General features: G+C 37.0%; 1 protein-coding gene across 5 annotated transcripts in view; it reads right to left on the bottom strand.

Moving 5' to 3' along the window:
- The window catches only part of KCNIP4 (potassium voltage-gated channel interacting protein 4), a 1,204,862-nt gene that overhangs the window by 122,866 nt on the left and 1,063,016 nt on the right, over positions 1 to 18,980 (bottom strand). The gene's annotated exons all lie outside the window — the stretch shown is intronic.

Below are 18,980 nucleotides of genomic sequence, written 5' to 3' on the forward strand. Positions count from 1 at the left end.
CTTATGAAATATAACAACCCAGTGGTAAACTGCTGAAGCTATTTGTCACAGCACTTATGAAATAGCTTGCCTCTACCTTATTTATAAACATTAATAACTCTTCAACAAGCTTAGATTTTAAAAAAAAATCACCTAATTGGAATGCTTATTATCAGAATTAACCATATTATTACTATAGCATCATGAATGGCCCCTTATGGTAGGAGTTATTTTTTAGGTGGTAGGGGTTTTTGGTAAATGAGAAAAACAAAAATTATATTGCCAGTCATTATACACAGACAGAAAATCTACAATAGGCATGCTGAGGGGGCAGAGGAAGGAAATAAGAACTTTAATTGAACTTACACATAAAGACAGACCAGAAAAAACTGATATTCTAGTCAGGAAGGCAAAAGCTGAGAGGGATTATGAGCAAAGAGAAAATTTTTAAAGAGCAATGGCACATGGAAATAGATGAAGAAAGCCCAAATTTGTTCACTAAATTAAAAATGCCCTAACCAATGAGTGTCTCTTGAACTTTGATAGGCTTTCTCCTAATTGTCCTAAAAATCTAATAATAAGACACACGTATGTGCATGTTCATCACAACACTATTCATAATAGCAAAGACATGGAATCAATCTAAATGCCCATCAGTGGTAAACTGGATAAAGAAAATATGGTACATACATACCATGGAATACTATGCAGCCATAAAAAATGACAAGGTTATGTCATTTACAGAAACATGAATGGAGCTGGAGGTCATTATCCTTAGCAAAGTAATATAAAGGAACAGACAACCAAACACCACATGTTCTCACTTATAAGTGAGAGCTAAAAGATAAGATACATACAGGGGAACAGCATACACCGGGGCCTACTGGAGTGTAGAGGGTGGGAGGAGGAAGAAGATTATGAAAAATAATCAGCACTAGGCTTAATGTAACCACCTAGTGGGTTCACCTTACCTGCTGCCTAGACAGAGACAATTTATGAAGACAGGAGAATTGCAATGGAGAAAGAGTAATTCATGCAGAGCTAGCTTCGTGAGAGACCAGAGCCTTATTATTACTCAAATCAGTCTCCCTAAGCATTCAGGGATGGGAGTTTTTTAAGGATAATTTGGCAGGTAGGGGTTCAGGAAGTAGAGAGTGCTGACTGGTTGCAGATGGAATCATAGGGGGCTCGAAGTGGAGTTTTCTTGTTGTCTTCTATTCCTGGGTGGGATCTCAGAAATGGTAGAGTCAGATTACTAGTCTAGATGGTATCAACTGATCCACGGAGGGCAGGGTCTGCAAAATACCTCAAGTACCGATCTTAGGTTTACAATAGTGATGTGATCTCCAGGAGCAATTTGGGGAGGTTCAGACTCTTGCACCCCGAGACTGCATGACCCCTTAATTATAATTTTCAATCTTGTAGTTAATTTGTTAGTCCTGAAAAGGCAGAGTGGTCCCCAGGCAAGAAGGGGGTCTTTTCAGGAAAGGGCTGTTATCAATTTTGTTTCAGAGTCAAACCATAAACTAAATTCTTTCCAAGGTTAGTTCAGCCTATGCCCAGGAATGAACAAGGACAGCTTAATGGCTAGAAGCAAGATGGAGATCTCTTTCACTGTCATAATTTCCTTAAACTTTTGCAAAGGAGGTTTCATTAATACCTGGGTATTTATAAATAGACAATCTGTAAAATAAACACCTGTGATACAAGTTTATCAATATAACAAAGCTACACATGTACCCCTGAACTTAAAAGTTACAAAATTAAAATTAAAGGAAAAAAATCAACAGTCACTAATTTTTATAGCATTTGTTTTGTGTAAGCACTATATACATATATACATATATATATACACATACACACTCATAAATATAGTGTAAGCACTATATATACATACACTTATAAAATCCCCATCAGCATACTATGAATGCTATATTCTTGTTCTATAGATGAAGATACCAACACAGGAACACAGAGAGACTAAGTAAGTTGCTCATGGTCACAGAGAACCAGAGTCAAGGAATGAACTCTAGGAAGTCTGGTTACAGGATTCATGTAATAACTATTCAGCTGTTCTGCCTCCCCCAGAAAAGGAGAGAGGATGATGCTCCACTTATCTAGAATTCATGCACACAAATAAGAATCAGAAAATTAGAAGCAAAAGGACTCCAAGCAGAAAATGGAGCTATGTGAGAATGGAAAGGGGTATTGAGTCCAGCCCCTTAACTTTGTAAATTCATGTCACATACAGAGCCTTAGCTGCAGTGGTTGTAAATCAAAAGCCACTGGGCACATCAGAATGTAAATCAAAAGCCATTAGGCAGAACTGGACCTAAACCTTGATCTCCTTGATTCCTACTGCAGCACTTTGCCAAATGTCTGCCTCAGTATCTTTTATGGATAAGAGTGTCTCTATCCTTATTGTACCTACAGTTTTAGTAAGCTTCTGACTCCATATCAGAAGCAGGTATAGATGATGGAGAAAGGTTCATACACTAGAAGGAGCCCATGAGCCACAGTTATAATACCTAACTTTCACCACTGGCTCTTTCACCACAAGTCTAGAGATCTAAATTACAACACGAAAATTATAGTTAATATTGTATTGTATTTAGGATCTTTGCTAAAAGAATAGATTTTAGGTGCTCTTGCTACATATAAAAAATGAGTAAATTTACTTGACTATAATAAGTGTTTTACCACATATATTTACTTCAAAACATCATGATGCCTACCATAAATATATATAATAACATTTTAAAACATTTATACAACTTCTGAAATTGAATCATTAATAAAGAAGCTTCCAACTGAAAAAAGCCCTGGACCAGATGGACCCACAGCTGAATTCTACCAGACAGGCTAAGAAGAACTGATACCAATCCTAATAAAACTATTTCAACATATCAAGGAGGAGGAGCCCTTCCTGAACTCATTCTATGAAGCCAGCATCAGCCTGATACCAAAATCTGGCAGAGACTCAGCGAAAAATGAAAACTTCAGACAAATATCCCCCCAAAAATAGTAGCATATTGAATCCAGCAGCACATCAAAAAGTTAATACACCACAATTAAGCAGGCTTTGTTCCTGGGATGAAAGGCGGGTTCAACATATGCAAATCATTAAATGTGATTCACCACATAAACAGAATCAAAAGCAGGAACATTATATTCATCTCAATAGACACAGAAAAAGCTTTTAGTGATACCCAATATCCCTTTATGATAAAAATCCTCACCAGACTAGGCATCTAAGGAACATCACTCAAAATAATAAGAGCCATCTATGACAAACCCACAGCTAGCATCATACTAAATGGGCAAAAGCTCCAACCATTCTCCTTGATAACTAGAATATAACAAGGATGCTCACTCTCACTACTCCTATTCAACATGATATTGGAATTCCCAGCTAGAGCATTCAGATGAGAGAAAGAAATAAAAGGCATTTAAATAGGAAAGGAAGATGTCAAACTCTCTCTCTTTACTGACGATATGATTCTGTGCCTAGAAAATCCTAAAGAACCTTTCAAAGTTGACTAGAATTGATAAACAACTTAAATAAAGTTTCAGAATACAAAATCAATGTGCAAAATTCAGTTGCATTTCTGCACACCAACAATATCCAGGCTGAAAATGAAGTCAAGAACACAATGTCAATTACAATAGTCACTAAGAAAATAAAATACATAGGAATATAGCTCACCAAGGAGGTGAAAGACCTCTACAAGGAGAGCTACAAAATACTGTTGAAAGAAATCAAAGTGACACAAATAAATGGAAAAGTATTTCATGCTCATGGATTGAAAGAATCAGTATTGTAAAAATGGTCATACTGCCCAATGCAATTTATAGATTAAATACTATTCTTGTCAAACTACTAAGAGCATTCTTCACAGAATTAGAATAAAACTATTCTCAAATTCATATGTAACCAAAAAAGAGCCACAATAGCCAAAGCAATCCTATGAGCAGAAGAAAAAAATAAGACCAAAACAAAGCCCAAGATATCACATTACCTGGTTTTAAAAAGCCACAGTAACCAAAAGAGCTTCATACTGCTATAAATACAGACATATAGACCAATGAAACAGAGTAGAAAATCCAGAACTAAAGTCATACACCTACAACTGTCTGATCTTTGACTAACAAAACTAACTGTCTGATCAAGACTAACAAAAACAACGAGGAAAGGACAGCCTATTCAATAAATGGAACTGGGATAACTGGCAAACCATATGCAGAAGATTGAATCTCAACCCCTACATTTTACCATATATAAAAGTTAACTCCAAATGGATTAAAGATTTTAATGTAAATTTCAAACTATAAAAATCCTGGAAGACAACCTAGGGTATATTTTTCTCAACATCAACTGTGGCAAATAACTTTTGTCTAAGTTCCCAAAAACAACTGTAACAAAACAGAAATAGACAAGTGGGACCTAATTAAACTGAAGAGTTTCTGCATAGCAAAAGAAACAATCAACAGAGCAAACAGATAACCTGAAGAATGGGAGGGGATATTCACAAATAATGTGTCCAGCAAAGGCCTAATACCAAGAATCTATACTGTAAGGAACTTAATCAGCAAAACCATATAACCCTTTTTAAAAATGTGCAAAGGACATGAATAAACATTTCTCAAAGGAAGACATAGAGGTGGTCAACAAACATATGAAAAAATGCTCAGCATTGCTAATCATTGGATAAATGCAAATCAAAATTGCAATCAGATACTATCTCACACCAGTCAGAATGGCCATTATTATAAAGTCAAAAAACAACAAATGCTGATGTGGCTGCAGAGTAAAGGGAATTCTTACATATGGTGGGAATGTAAATTAGTCCAGCGACTGTGAAAAGCAGTCTGGAGATTTCTCAAAGATCTTAAAACAGAGCTACCATTTGACCCAGCAATCTCATTACTGGGTACACATCCAAAAGAAAGCAAATAATTCTACCAAAAAGACATATGCATTCATACGTTCATCACTGTGCTATTCACAATAGCAAAGAAGTGGAATCAACCCAGATGCCCATCAGTGCTAGAATGGATAAAGAAAATGTGGTACACAGACACCATGAACTACTACACAGCCATAAAAAAGAAGGAAATCTTGTCCTTCCATGTATGGAACTGGAAGCCATAATCCCAAGCTAATTAACATAGGAACATAAAAACAAATACTGCATGTTCTCACTTGTAAGTAGCAGCTAAGCATTGAGCACATGTGGACATAAATATGGGAGCAGTAGACACTGCACATTCCTGGCTGGGGGTGGGTGGCGGTGGTTAACAACTACCTATTGGGTACTATGCTCACTGCCAGGGTGACAGGATCCTAATTCTAAACCTCAGCATGATGCAATTCTCCCATGTAACAAATCTGAGCCTGTACCTACTGTATCTAAAACAGAATTTGAAAAAGGACATATTGTAAAGAAATAACAATATGGAAAACGTATTTATGCAAAATATCATACCTAATTCATAAGATGTTACTGTGTTGCTTTAGAAAGCAGGCAATAAACAGATGGAATTGATTACCTACGGAGTTAGAGTTTGGATAAGCATAGTTAAGTAAATTTTTTGTGCTATATAAAGGGGATGATTTGCAGCTAATATCCGTTATGACAATAGTATTCTGCACTAAAACATTTATCCATCATGGCTTTGTTTAAAAAGGCTATTAGGAAAACTGGCCGGTGATCTGAGTTTTGTTATGTTCCTTCTACTTTTAAGCTAGTTTCCCCCTTGGCCTTAATTCCCCACATGTTTAATGGCATAAAAATAGATACAAAATAGTAATTAATACTATAGAATAAGGTAACTATGGGCATTAAACGAGATGGTACATGTGTCTGGCACAGAGTAAACATTCAATTAATTACATTGTTGTTCATATAATTTGTAGTAGTATTAGTATTATTTGCGATAATATCTAGTGTTATCTTCAACACGAGGAGCAGAACAACGCCTGGGAGTGCTAATTCTGGCAAATTATTCAGTTCCTCTGAGATTTTCTTCTTGGGTCTATTTCCCAACTCTGGCACTGGACAATGTGTTTAATCTTTTCAAGCCTCAATTTAAAAATCTATAAACTGGGGATAATATTTGTATCAATTTCTTAAAGTTGTTTTAAGACACTGAATTACTTACTGGCAGGCAGTAGTAATAAATTACAGCAATGATGACTATTAATAATTATTGCATACATACTAATTGAGTTGCTATTCTAGAATATTTAGGAGTGAGGAGTCTAAAGCAGTACTTTTGAGTTTGAATCATTTTTCTGACTCTTGTTAGCTCTGTGTGACCTTGGGCAAAGTGCTTAGTCTATGCCTCAGTTTCTTCATCAATAAAAGGGGGAGAGCATTGGGACCTACTATATAATGCTGCCAGGAGGTTGAAATAGCATGTGTATATAACATGTAAAATAGTGGCTGAAGCATAGTGTTTAAAATATTTATTATTATGTCATTTGATTTTTAAAATGTTCTTTGAGATGAGTATTATTTTGCCCATTTTTGGTAGGTACATTGAGGTACAGTGAGGTTGAATAACCTGTCCAAAGACACATGGTAATATGGCTTGGCTCTGTGTCCCCACCCAAATCTCATGTTGAATTATAATTTCTAGTGTTTGAGGAAGGACCTGGTGGGAGGTGACTGGATCATGGGGGTACATTTCCTCCTTATTGCTCTTGTAATAATGAGCTTCCTCGAGATCTAGTTGTTAAAAATGTGTAGCATTTCCCCCTTCGCTCTCTCCAACTCCACCATGTTAAGAAGCTGCTTGCTGCTGCTTCACCCTGCTATTATGACTGTAAGCTTCCTGAGGTTTCCCCAACCATGCTTCCTCTACAACCTGTGCAACTGTGGGTTAATTAAACTTCTTTCCTTCATAAATCACTCAGGCTTAGGTAGTTCTTTCTAGTAGTGTGAGAACGAATAAATACACACAACAAGAGTAATTCCATCATTTGAGAAAATCCTTACTCTCCAAATTGCACCAAGCTGCTTTGTTTTGCAGGCACTCTTCACTGCTGAATTGCCAATCGTGGTATCCGCTAGAAACCACAGCTCCCTGAGGACCTTTTATACTCTTCCTGTTTGGAATTGATGGGGGAATAAAGACCACCTTTTGAAATAGAATTTGAGGCAATAACTGAGCTTTATAGTCTTGTCATTTCCTCCCACACACCTTATGATTTAATACCCTCGGTAGTTTGCTATTCCCTGAATGAAGCCTGAATTGTCAACTTCTATGTTTTTGCTTATCCTATCCCCTCTACATGAACTTGCCATTCGCTCCTCAACCTTCTCTCTCTATTCTCTAAGGCTCATTTCAGTGGGGAAGGGGCTTCACAGAGAAGAGGCCTCCTGAGACATTCACACACCTTGTGCATTTGTCAGCTGTGATGGCTTTATATATCAATGACCTGTTTGAAAAGCTGTCATTTCCTTTGCGATACAAACATTTAGAGACAAGAGATCTATCTTGGTTATCTTATTACCACTAATGCCTAGTATGGCCTGGCCATTAGAGACAATTTATTCATTTATTCATTAAATATTGATTGAGTGCCTATTAGGACCCAGGCATTGGTCAAGGTACAATGGATACTAGAATGAACAAAAACGACAAAATCCTTTCTCCCGTGGGCCTGAAATTCTAATGGAAGAGTCAATAACTGGACATCTGAGTGGTAATGTCAACTGGCTGGATGGATATGTGATTCTGAAGTTGATGGACACAGTCTGGCTGAAGATGTAAATGTCACAGTCATCACCATATATCTAATATTAAGACCATCAAACTCAATGAGATCACTAAGGCAGTATACATTGGCAGAAAATATAACAGTAATTATTTCTTTTATGGAAAGAAGGAATACATTAAAAAAAATTAAAATATCCAGGGAATGGCAGGGACTCCAGAGCTGGAAAGCCCAAAGCAGGATCAACCTTGAAATGACCAGTTTCTAAGAATTACTTTTCCTGTGGGTTTGCTCTCCTGGGAGCATGTCACAGAGCTTCTTGTTCATAGTATTCACCAAGAAGAAAATAACGGAGCAGCATGGCTATATTCATTCAACACAGACACAGTTTCCATATGGTCCTTACATATTCTTCATGTCTTCAAACATTTGCCCAGGGATAAGCAGTGTCTCTCTTTGAGTTCTTTTTTCCTCTTAGTCCAGGATCAGCTTACATGTAAACATGGCATCCAAGTAATGATGCCTAAACTCATCTTGATGTGACCAAGATGTGGCAGTCATGTGACAAAAATAATAAAATCTCCCACAGCATTATCAAGTGAAAAGAGTTGGAAGTGATTTCAGAGAACTCAGGAAAAATGCTTTTCAAAACAAAGCATGGAAATTTACTGGCCAGAGTCTGCCCCTCTCTCCTATTAGAATACAAGATCATGGTGGGCTGGATCCATGTCTGGCTTATTCATGGTTCCATCACTGGTACCTACGATAGTAGTGTCATGTAGTCAGCATTGATAAAATTTGTCAACTGATTAAATGGCTTGGGCTTGAGTCCCAGCTTTGCTGCTTAGTAGCTATGTAATTTAGAACAAGTCACTTAAAACCTCAAGTCCTTAATCTCTTCATCTGCAAACTGGTAATAATAGTGGCACTTGAACAGTAACTCTGGAGAGTAAACAGAATAATGTATTAAATAATTTTTCATAGTGTGCAGTGCATCATAGTAATGAATCTACATACAGGCTTTCTGTAAGGATATGATGATTTTGACACTGATCCTTCTAACATCTGCTCACCTGAAGTATTAATTTTATACTGTTATTGAAATAAATGTGATTTTTATATCTTCAGGAACACTCAATGAAGAATATGCCTGCCTCTAAGCAGAGTCTGAAAATGTTACAATATGCGATAGCATTGTTTCTCTACCCAGCCTCAAAGGAAAATGGTTTGCTGAAAGATAAACAAGGTTTTATACTGTCAGTTCATCTCCAGAACTTATCTTTTGTTCTTCTGCTTCTTCTTTTTAATGAAACTTTACAGGTAAAGATGGACCAATATTTCTTTAAAGAACTGCTGCCTATCACACTTGCTGCTTCAACACCCTTGGCAAAAGACAATTTGAAATGTAAGAAGGCTAAACTTTCACCCTGCAAGCTAAGTGGATGAAAAAAAAAAAAAAAAAAAAAAAAAAAAAAAAAAAAAAAAAAAAAAAACAATGTTCTGCATTTTATAGACCTGGTAGAATAGAAAATTGAGGCTCTTCGAAGTATTAGGTTCCCATTTCAGCAGAAACCAGACTCATTGAACAGACTCATGTTTAGCCCAAATATGACTGCTTATGTCAATGAAAATGGAAAATAGGTTGTATAGCTCCTATGAGAAGCTACCTTAGTGACCATCATGAAAGTATTAAATAAAACAAAGAAGGCTCTCATTTATCTAACATGCTACACAGTATTTTGTTAAGTAGTCATCATTCCACCCATTCTAGCCCAAATTAACAGTAACGAAAGTAGAAAAATCAAGTGGGAAGCAAAAGATTTAATCATATAGGTAACCTAAAAAAACAAAAGATACACTAATCAACAGTGAAGCTTGTTTCAAAAATTTGTGTTATTCAAGCATTTAAAGCCAAGATGTCTAAGATAAAATTATCATCTCTCCCTAACTTGCCTTCATGGCCTTCCCTCTATGCTCCTTATCTTGATAAATTTCACCACTATCCTTTTGGTGGAGTCTCTTCATCTCTTTCCTACCTTTCACTCAATATCACAAAATGTTTTTCAATATTTCCAATTATGTACACCTTCACCATGTGTTTCTTTTTTCTTTCTTTTTTTTTTTTTTTTTCTTTTTTGAGAGGGAGTTTCACTCTTGTTACCCAGGCTGGAGTGCAATGGCTGCGATCTCGGCTCACCGCAACCTCCACCTCCTGGGTTCAGGCAATTCTCCTGCCTCAGCCTCCTGAGTAGCTGGGATTACAGGCACGCGCCACCATGCCCAGCTAATTTTTTGTAGTTTTAGTAGAGACGGGGTTTCACCATGTTGACCAGGATGGTCTCGATCTCTTGACCTCGTGATCCACCCGCCTCGGCCTCCCAAAGTGCTGGGACTACAGGCTTGAGCCACCGCGCCCGGCCCACCATGTGTTTCAAATTTATCCTCTCCCTTCCACCACTATTGCCATATGTTTAGACATTTGTCATCTCTTGTAGGCAGGGAATTCTGGTAGTGAAGACACTAAGCTTTTGTATTACATTATTGAAGATAAACTCCCTGCTTTGATGTGTCATAATTGTTAGGTGCTGGGTGAGTGATTTAATTTCTTTAGTTTTCTCTTTTAAGTGGAGATTATAATTGTACTTTCCTCCTAGGCTTGCAGTAAATATTAACAGTAATTGTCCAGGCTTAAAATAGCATTATTATCAAGTGTTAGCTATTGATACTGCCCCGCATAGACTTTTTAAGCAGTTTCCAACTAATTTTTTTGTCTTCTTTCTCTTTCTCTCTCAAAAATTTGTCTTCTGATTTATTTTTGGTGTTATTTTATCATTCTGAGTTTCAGTTGGTTCATTGATTCAGAAGCCAATATCCCACTAAGTTTGGTTATTCCTTTTGACACCCTGTCTGTCTCTTGTCTTCAAATATTGTTCTTGATCATTTGCTAGACTTTTCTGTAACTTCAAGTTCACATCATCCCTTCTAAAATTTGGCTCATGTCTAGGTCCTTCTATTTTTGGCTGACTAGCCATCCCAAAATGCCAGACAAGACAAAGAATCACTCCTCAATGAAAAACCTCACTTAAAATCCCCATTGCCTCTCTGCAGAGTGAATTCAGCATAGCACCCAGGGAAGTTTTCAAAATTTGGCCCAGATCATCTTTCTAGCTGCTTCTCTTCCACACTTCTTACCCCTCCTGACTGTCTAAGCTTTATCTTTTAAAGTACCTAGAATGCTCCTCCTTTTTATTTTTCTGATGAAATGATGATTCTTCTCCAAAGGTCCCTGCTGAAATATTAACTCTTTGTGAAGTGCACCTAGGTGAGATTGAATTTCACCTATATCACTACAGTAGTTGTGATCATCGTAGCAGATGAAGAATAATAGCAAAAGAAGCCAACATGTACTGACCACTTACTAGCCAGTAACTGTTCTAAACACTTTACATGCTCATTAATCCTTTGGGCAAACTTACAGATTATTTGCTATCATTTCTACCTTACAGATGAGGAAACTGAAGCCCAGAAGGGATAAGTAGCTTAACTAACGTTTCTGTAACTAGTCAGTCATAGAATGAGGATTTGAACCAAGTAGGCTAATCCCAGAGTTATCATGATCAACAATCTTAACTCTAATGTCTCTCTTGTTTTGCCTCCCACAGCATTCACAGCATTTTCCTTATATTCGTTGTATTGGAGTGATCTACATATGTGTCTGTTTATTTCAGTACAAAGTCAATCGTAAGATGTAGTGATCTGCGTGTTCTCCTATGTCTGGAATGATTACCTTTCAAATAGTGCTCCATAAATGTCTGCCATATTGAAGTGAAATTCATTAAATTTGTCAACAGAAAACAGCTATCCTGACATTCCTACCAACAGCTTTCTGATACTAAAACCTATGTGTGATTTAATGACGATCTCTGGTAGATATATGATGGACCAGGAAAAACAAACAAAAAAAACCACAACTTTCAAATTTTCCCTAAATATCTAGTCACTTTGGGCAAGCCACTTAATTTTTCTTTCTTTTTTTCTTTTTTTTTAGTTTGGAAAATGGAGATTATAACCCTTGTGATCTGCCATTATCACAGGAGTTTTATGAAGATGAAACGAGATATTCAAGAAAAAGAATTTTAAAACTTCTAAAAAACCATACAAATGTAAGAAACAAAGAAACAAATACTCTGATAGGTAAAATACATAGCCAACATCAAAACGATAGGGCCAATTGGTATTACATCTGGATCAAACGGAGATTCTAATGTTCCCCGTGTTCTGCCTTTCATGGATAGTGAAATACCATGAAAGGAGGAAATTTGTGTTAGCTTTGAAACTGCCGCCATTTGTCACAGCCAGAAATAATTAATGCCATCTCAATGGCTCCTGCAATGCTAGATCTGGAAAGAGGCTTGAGCACAGTCTCTATTTCTTATTCATGGATGGTGAGATTCAGGCTCAGAGAGAAGAAAACAACTCATTCAAGGGGCTACCACCATCTCCCCACACAATATGTGCTACATATGAGTATCCTATGTTCAACAGGTAAGTGGAAAAAGATCTAGTCTTTTTTTTTTTTTCATGAAACTGACCAGAACATTGAATTTAACTAGAGAATTAGTAAAGTACAGAGACTTTGTGGCTTCACTGCTGTGTTCAATCCCTCCCCCTACTCCCTACTCCCATACCTCTTACTGATGATGTGATTCAATAAAATAATCCCTCATGCCTCAGTTTCCTATTCTGTAAAATGGGTATAATCATGTCCATCTTACAGAGTTATTTTTAGGATATAATTAGTTATACTGTGCAAGCCACTTAAAACTGTACCAGGTACACAGTCATTGCTAAATGTTTGTTAAATAAATAAAAATAACATCTGAGATTTTGAACATAACACTTTTTGGGCTTAATGAAATTTCAGGAAACTTGCTTTCTATTAAGAAATAGTAAAAATTAAACTTACATTCATGGGTTATGCCTCTATTCTTCCACGGATTTTCCTGACTACATGCCTAGGTCAGAGCCTTTAGCTAAATTCACCAAGGAGTTAGCATAAGATTAATTAACTGTCAGAGGTTAAACATTAAAAAAAAAATCCTGGAGGTTACTCTTGTATTTTTAATTGGCAACATGTTGGCAATTCAAGTCGCTTTTTGCAAACAAATCCTCTAACAGCCAAATGCTGATGGGTTCTCTGCCAAGAGAAGCATCTAAAAATTTCTGTGATCAATATGCTACCAGGAAAAACAAAGCACACTGAAATGTTATGCTATATTTGATGCCAAAAATCTGAAATTCAGTTAGGAAATTGTGTTTTGTAGTTATGCAAGGCAATGTACTGATGGTGGCTTATTGATGAGTGGTCTAGTTTCGCAATAACCTTGTCATATTCATGCTCCCATTTCTGCTCAAATCAAAAGCAAAAACCCCTGGAATGAAGCTCTAATTTAGTGAATCAATTATTTTGATTGAATGAGGGCACTGAGATGGTACTGGGTAGATGCTGTTTTGAGTCAAATTTAGATAAAATGTGAACACATACAAATATACAGATAATCAAGTGTTGAATGTTTTATCTTTTGTATTATTTCCTGACCATTATTTAGTAAGTACCTTTTGTCAAATAATGTACCTTGAATAAATAAGGAAATGATTACTTCATTCTTTGGTAAAATAAGGTGGGCATAGAGAGATAAAATGAATTACTCAGAGTTATTCAATGAGAATATATAGCCACAGATTTGACAGCAATGACTTTTTTCTTTCAAAAAGTGTTCGTGCTTACATAAAATATAGTAGCTAGGAATTTTTTGACACTAAGTCATCTATAAAGTAGCTAGTTAAATTCCTTAATCCTATAAATAGCTACTCAATATCAATGTACATTCATGAGCCATTTGTTAGCCTCAAGCAGTCATGGAATTGGGAAGAAATCTTTCAAGAGGAGTGTGACTCGAAGTCTGACTGACTTTAAGTGTGACTGACTCTAAGAATTGTCACCGATCCTGCAGACCACAACACCTGGCTCCTAAGACCTACAGAGCAGGAAAGTATCTTCCATCATTTAGCCTCCTTTTTTCTAAACTCTGCTATGGTGTTGGAAGGCTGACCTTTGTGGACAATATTATCCAGACTCCTTGCTTCTGGCTTCCCATTGGGTTTGGCCACTGGAGAAGGGGGAAAGAAAGAGGTTGTGGTACTTATTACTTGGGCTTCCTCTTTGACAATAGCTGCATTTCTTATCCAAGGACCAGAGCCCTCTCTTACTGCTACAGCTATAGCTATGGCTTTACCATCAACCTAGAAATGAAAACTTTTCACTCTTACTAACACAGAATGTTTCGCAGTCTTATTGGCTCAAGAAACCCTGCACGTACCTTTGCAGACTGTCTCTTCATTCAACTCTCCCCTGTTGGCCTATTTAAATATGCCTTTTGTTTCCTTCCAGGACCCTGACTGATACTAAATCATAAAATTTCAGTGTTGGAAAATACTGGATTTGAAGTTGAGTTTCTCATTTCAATTTTTTTCAGTAGCTCTGTGATTTTGAGCAAATAATCTCCTTTCTCTAGTCCTCAGTTTGCTCATCTTTAAAATAGCCTATATTCCTTATAGTAGGCTATTATATTTACTACTATTGTTATGATATGCTGTAAGTCACTTCAAATGGGATGATTATTTCTTTAGAAACCATCTAGTCCAGTTGGCCCTCTTGTGTGCCAATCCCATGAAATTTTCTTTCTCTCTCCTTGAATTTTTCCAGTAAGTCTTCTTCTAGGGGTATGACAGTCTCATATGTTACAGGCAGTAAGTGTATCTGTATCACTGGAGTAAGGTTCTTTTGGGTATAAGGTTTTGTTTATTCAACTTCTCAGTTGTGGGATTCTGCTCAAATCATTATAACCCTTTCAGGCCATAGCTAACTCAATTGTGAACTGGGGATGTAAAACCTACCTTCCTGCAGGGAAAAGGCCAGAGCTAATGTTTTCTCTCTCTCCCTCTCTCTCTTTCTTTTTTTTTTTTTTTTTCCAATTTGAAGATTTACATTAGGAAAAACAGTGGCTATGGCAGACCTATAAGAGCTTCCTCAATCAATATCAGAGGTCATCAGTGCAGTTCACCTGCTAAAGTGATGAAGACAGCAGGCTGTGGAGTCAGAATTCTGGCTCTGCCAATTGGAGCATTTGTTTTTTTCCTCTGTGCCTCAGTTTTTTAAGTCATTTTATGTACCCACCTCAGAAGGTAGTCGGGAACATCAGCTGAGTTCATACTTGTCATTGATTCATGCTCATAATATTTCCTGTACTAAATACTTTGCATGGATTACCTTATTTAGTTCCCATGACAATCCATTTTCTGATGATCATAATCATCTTTCTTTGTATATCTCCAATAAGCCATGCTCCTTTCCTCCTTACAGAACACTCTCCAGACCTTCACATTATTGGCTTCCTTTTATTTTAAGGACTTAAAAGACATCTTGTCCATGAGGCTTTATCTGACCCAGTCAAGGTATCTTCCCTTTCTATCATATCTCCACAGGTTTACTTCTGCTATAACACTTAGCAGTTCCCAAGATTATCTTTGTTTTCTAGTTTATTCTCTCTCTTCCTGCATAAACTCCAGGAAAGCAGTGAACTGTGTTCTACTCCTCACTAGAAAGTGAGTGCCTAGTATCATGGCTACCCTACCTGGTCTCTAAAAAATACTGTGGAATGAATGACCAAATAAATAAATAAAGAGGCAGAGTATTTACATAAATAAGTTTACAGTAATAAACAGGCATGTCTTTCTCTTTTTTTTTTTTTGAGACAGAGTTTCGCGCTTGTTACCCAGGCTGGAGTGCAATGGCTGCGATCTCGGCTCACCGCAACCTCTGCCTCCTGGGTTCAGGCAATTCTCCTGCCTCAGCCTCCTGAGTAGCTGGGATTACAGGCACGTGCCACCATGCCCAGCTAATTTTTTGTAGTTTTAGTAGAGACGGGGTTTCACCATGTTGACCAGGATGGTCTCGATTTCTTGACCTCGTGATCCACCCGCCTCAGCCTCCCAAAGTGCTGGGATTACAGGCTTCAGCCACCGCGCCCGGCCCCCAGGCATTTTATTTAGTAAGAGGCACAACAGGAATTCAAACACATGGCAGGATGATGCTAAAACCTACAGTGCCTCCCTTTGCCTCTTTCAATAGTTCTTGGAAGAGATAATGAAGGTCTAAGCCAGCTCAGAACTATAGCACAAGAGATGTAAAGGAGACATGAAATGAAAAAGATATTCAGGGAGAAAACTGACCAGAATTTCGTAACAAATAAGATGGTGGGTTGGGGATCATTAAGCCGAGAGAAGATTCCAACTTCAGCAACTAGGCAGCTCTTGATGCCAATGAATGATATATGAAGCTCAGGGTGAGTGCTACAGAGTGATGGTGATTAGGATACCACATCTGGCTGAGCATTCGTCAGCATCCTGGGTTGGGTGTTTGAAGAGCTGTGTGCAGTTGGGTGCCTAAGGGACAGTGGGATATGTTAACAGTGTGAACAAGACAATTCCTCGTTCACAGCCCAGGTATTACCACCTCTATCCCTGTCTCGTTTCTTACTCTGGTTGAGCAAATATTGGTGTCAGGTGGAAGACATTCTAAAGCCTAAATCAATTCTGATTAGAGCATATCTAATACTCTTGGTCAGCTGCCAGTCAGGTGGCTCGATGGGAGAAGGCCATTGGCTATGGCATAGATCCACCACTTCCTTTCTTTGGAGCCATGTGTGTTGCTCCCTGGTAGCTTTCCAAGATGGTGAGGCTTTTTGGTATTTGTCCAACAGCCTTCTTAAACATCAAAGTCAAGATATGTGGTTTAACAGTAGTTTGGGACTTATAAGTTTGCCTTTGACTTTTAAAAAAATGAGAAATATACTTAATTTTCGAACATTTAAGAATGTCTATGGTTCTTCAAGCAGAAAATCTTTGTGCTGTGATGTTTCTTTTAATGCTTTCATTTGGGGCACAAACACTAGAACTAATGGTTTAAATCTGTATTTAGCAAACGGCTATAAAGGGTATATAATTTCCAAGTATTGAGAATATTATGCCTAAATAACAAGAGATTCAAGAAGAAATATGTATGCTGTGTTGAAAAACATTTGAAAGGCCAATTTGTGGAAAAATTTTCTAATATACATTGGGAAGCTTGTATTCAGATAAATCAGTTCTTTAATCCAATAATTTGAAATTTAGGGGAAAGTGACTTTAAAAGCACAGATAGATATATACACAGAGCCATTTATCATAGTGCTATTTATATTAAGAGTGGGAGGTAAAAAGGGGAAAAATCTAATTAGCCAAAGCCAGAAAATGGTATCAAATACATTATACTAGAGCTACGCAATGTAGTATTATACTTACCATTAAAAACGATGTTTACAAAAGTTTTAATAACAGGGTTGACATTTATGGAAGTATACCATGTAAATGAAATAATAAAAATGTGGTATAGATATGATATCATTAGTACACATACATTGACGGGAACAAAGGTATTACTAGTTATTTGTAGTTACTTCATGGTAGCAGATTATGTGTGTGGGGCATGCATGTGCATGTGGGCTCTTATCTTTCTTTGCACTTTTCGGAATGACTGTTCTGAATATAAGAGACTCTTGCAAACATGATAAACAAACCATTCACCTTTCCAACCCTGGAGGAGAAGGAGAAGGAAGAAGAGGAGGAGATGGGAGCCTTATGGAGTCCACAAATCATAGGCGAAGTCTAGCTTGGGTTCAATATCAGGCAGTTCTGTACAATCCCGTTAGGTTTTAAAGTCATTCTGATCATTTTTTTAGCATTTTCTATTTTTTCCCCTCAAAACATCCCTTTCCCCCACACTCAGTTGAAAATTGTGTTGCATTCTCTGTGAACATTTATTTGGGGGCATGGCTTTATCAGGCGTTGATGCAGGAAGAGTGCTAGCAAAACACAACAATTTTCTTCTTCTTTACCTGAATATAGAGATCTATTTGAAAGTTACATTTTACCTGTCTACATTGTACAAATGACTATATTTTCAGTAAGTGCCTGATAAATTGGCAATTTTGATTCCAACTTGAAAGGAGAAAAGCAATGACTCTAATAACCAACAATCTCTGATAAACAGTGGCAATAAAAGTGCCCGCAGCTTCAATGTCATGTAGGATTAGGGCTCTGGCATTTTTCTAGATTATGGCCTTCTGGATTGCCAATGACAATATGTTTCATTTGTGAGATAGTGTGCGTGTGCGTGCAATGAAAGAAAAAAAAAATCAGAGCAGTATATCTAAACTATCATTTTAATTTTTGTATGCACATGGAATTATTACTATGAAAGTTATTTAGTTCTGCCTCCTCTCCTCACAGAATATAATGTAAGCTCTAATAGAAGAGGGTTTGTTTTGTTTTGTTTTTAAATCTGTTTTATTCACTGCTCTATCTCCCAGCACAAGAAGGAGGAAGTGACAGATAATAAATATTTGTTGAATGAATAAGTGAATTAATTAAATCTTATTATTTTGATATATCACCTTTGGTCAGTGCCATTGAAACAAACTGCTATTCTATTATGAGACTTTTTCACTGAATGTATCACATTGTTTGGGGTTCTTTCCATATTTTCTCATCTGTGTAGTGGAGACCCATGAAATTTTAGGGCATTCATATTTTTAAATCACTAATTGAATCCATGAGCTCCTACAAAATAGTGTAGCATTATAAAAAGAGAGGTGGAGGTGTGAGTTACAGCCCCAATACCTAGGGCATTCCACCTAGCTTTTTAATGTTCCATTTTCTCACTAGCAAAGAACACCACCTTCTCTGTCTAATTCTGAGAGTCGTTTGATGCTTGAAAAAAATTGTATATAAAAGAATGTTTGTACACAGAGAATATTTGTAAATGTACATTCTAAGTTATATAGCATCTTTATAAAATAAATTTAGGATTTCCCTTAGATATCTTCTATTCTGCACTCTTTAAGAATGCCTCAAATTAGGAGAGAAAGAGAAGATGGAGAGTGTGATGGTTAGCCTTACATGTCAAATTGGCTAGGCTATAGTACACAGTTATTTAATGAAACCCTAATCTAGGTGTTGCTGTGAAGGTATTCTGTAGATGTGTTTAACACCTATAATCAGTTGACATAAGTTAAGCATAGATTACCCTGAATGATGTGGGTGGGCCTCATCTAATCAGTTGATGCTTCATCAAGAAATCCTGGCTCAAAACTGTAACATCAAATCCTTCCTGAGCTTC

The sequence above is a fragment of the Sapajus apella genome, unplaced genomic scaffold, assembly GCF_009761245.1.
Source record: "Sapajus apella isolate SASKATOON/1434 unplaced genomic scaffold, GSC_monkey_1.0 scaffold5, whole genome shotgun sequence".
Classification (NCBI taxonomy): domain Eukaryota; kingdom Metazoa; phylum Chordata; class Mammalia; order Primates; family Cebidae; genus Sapajus; species Sapajus apella.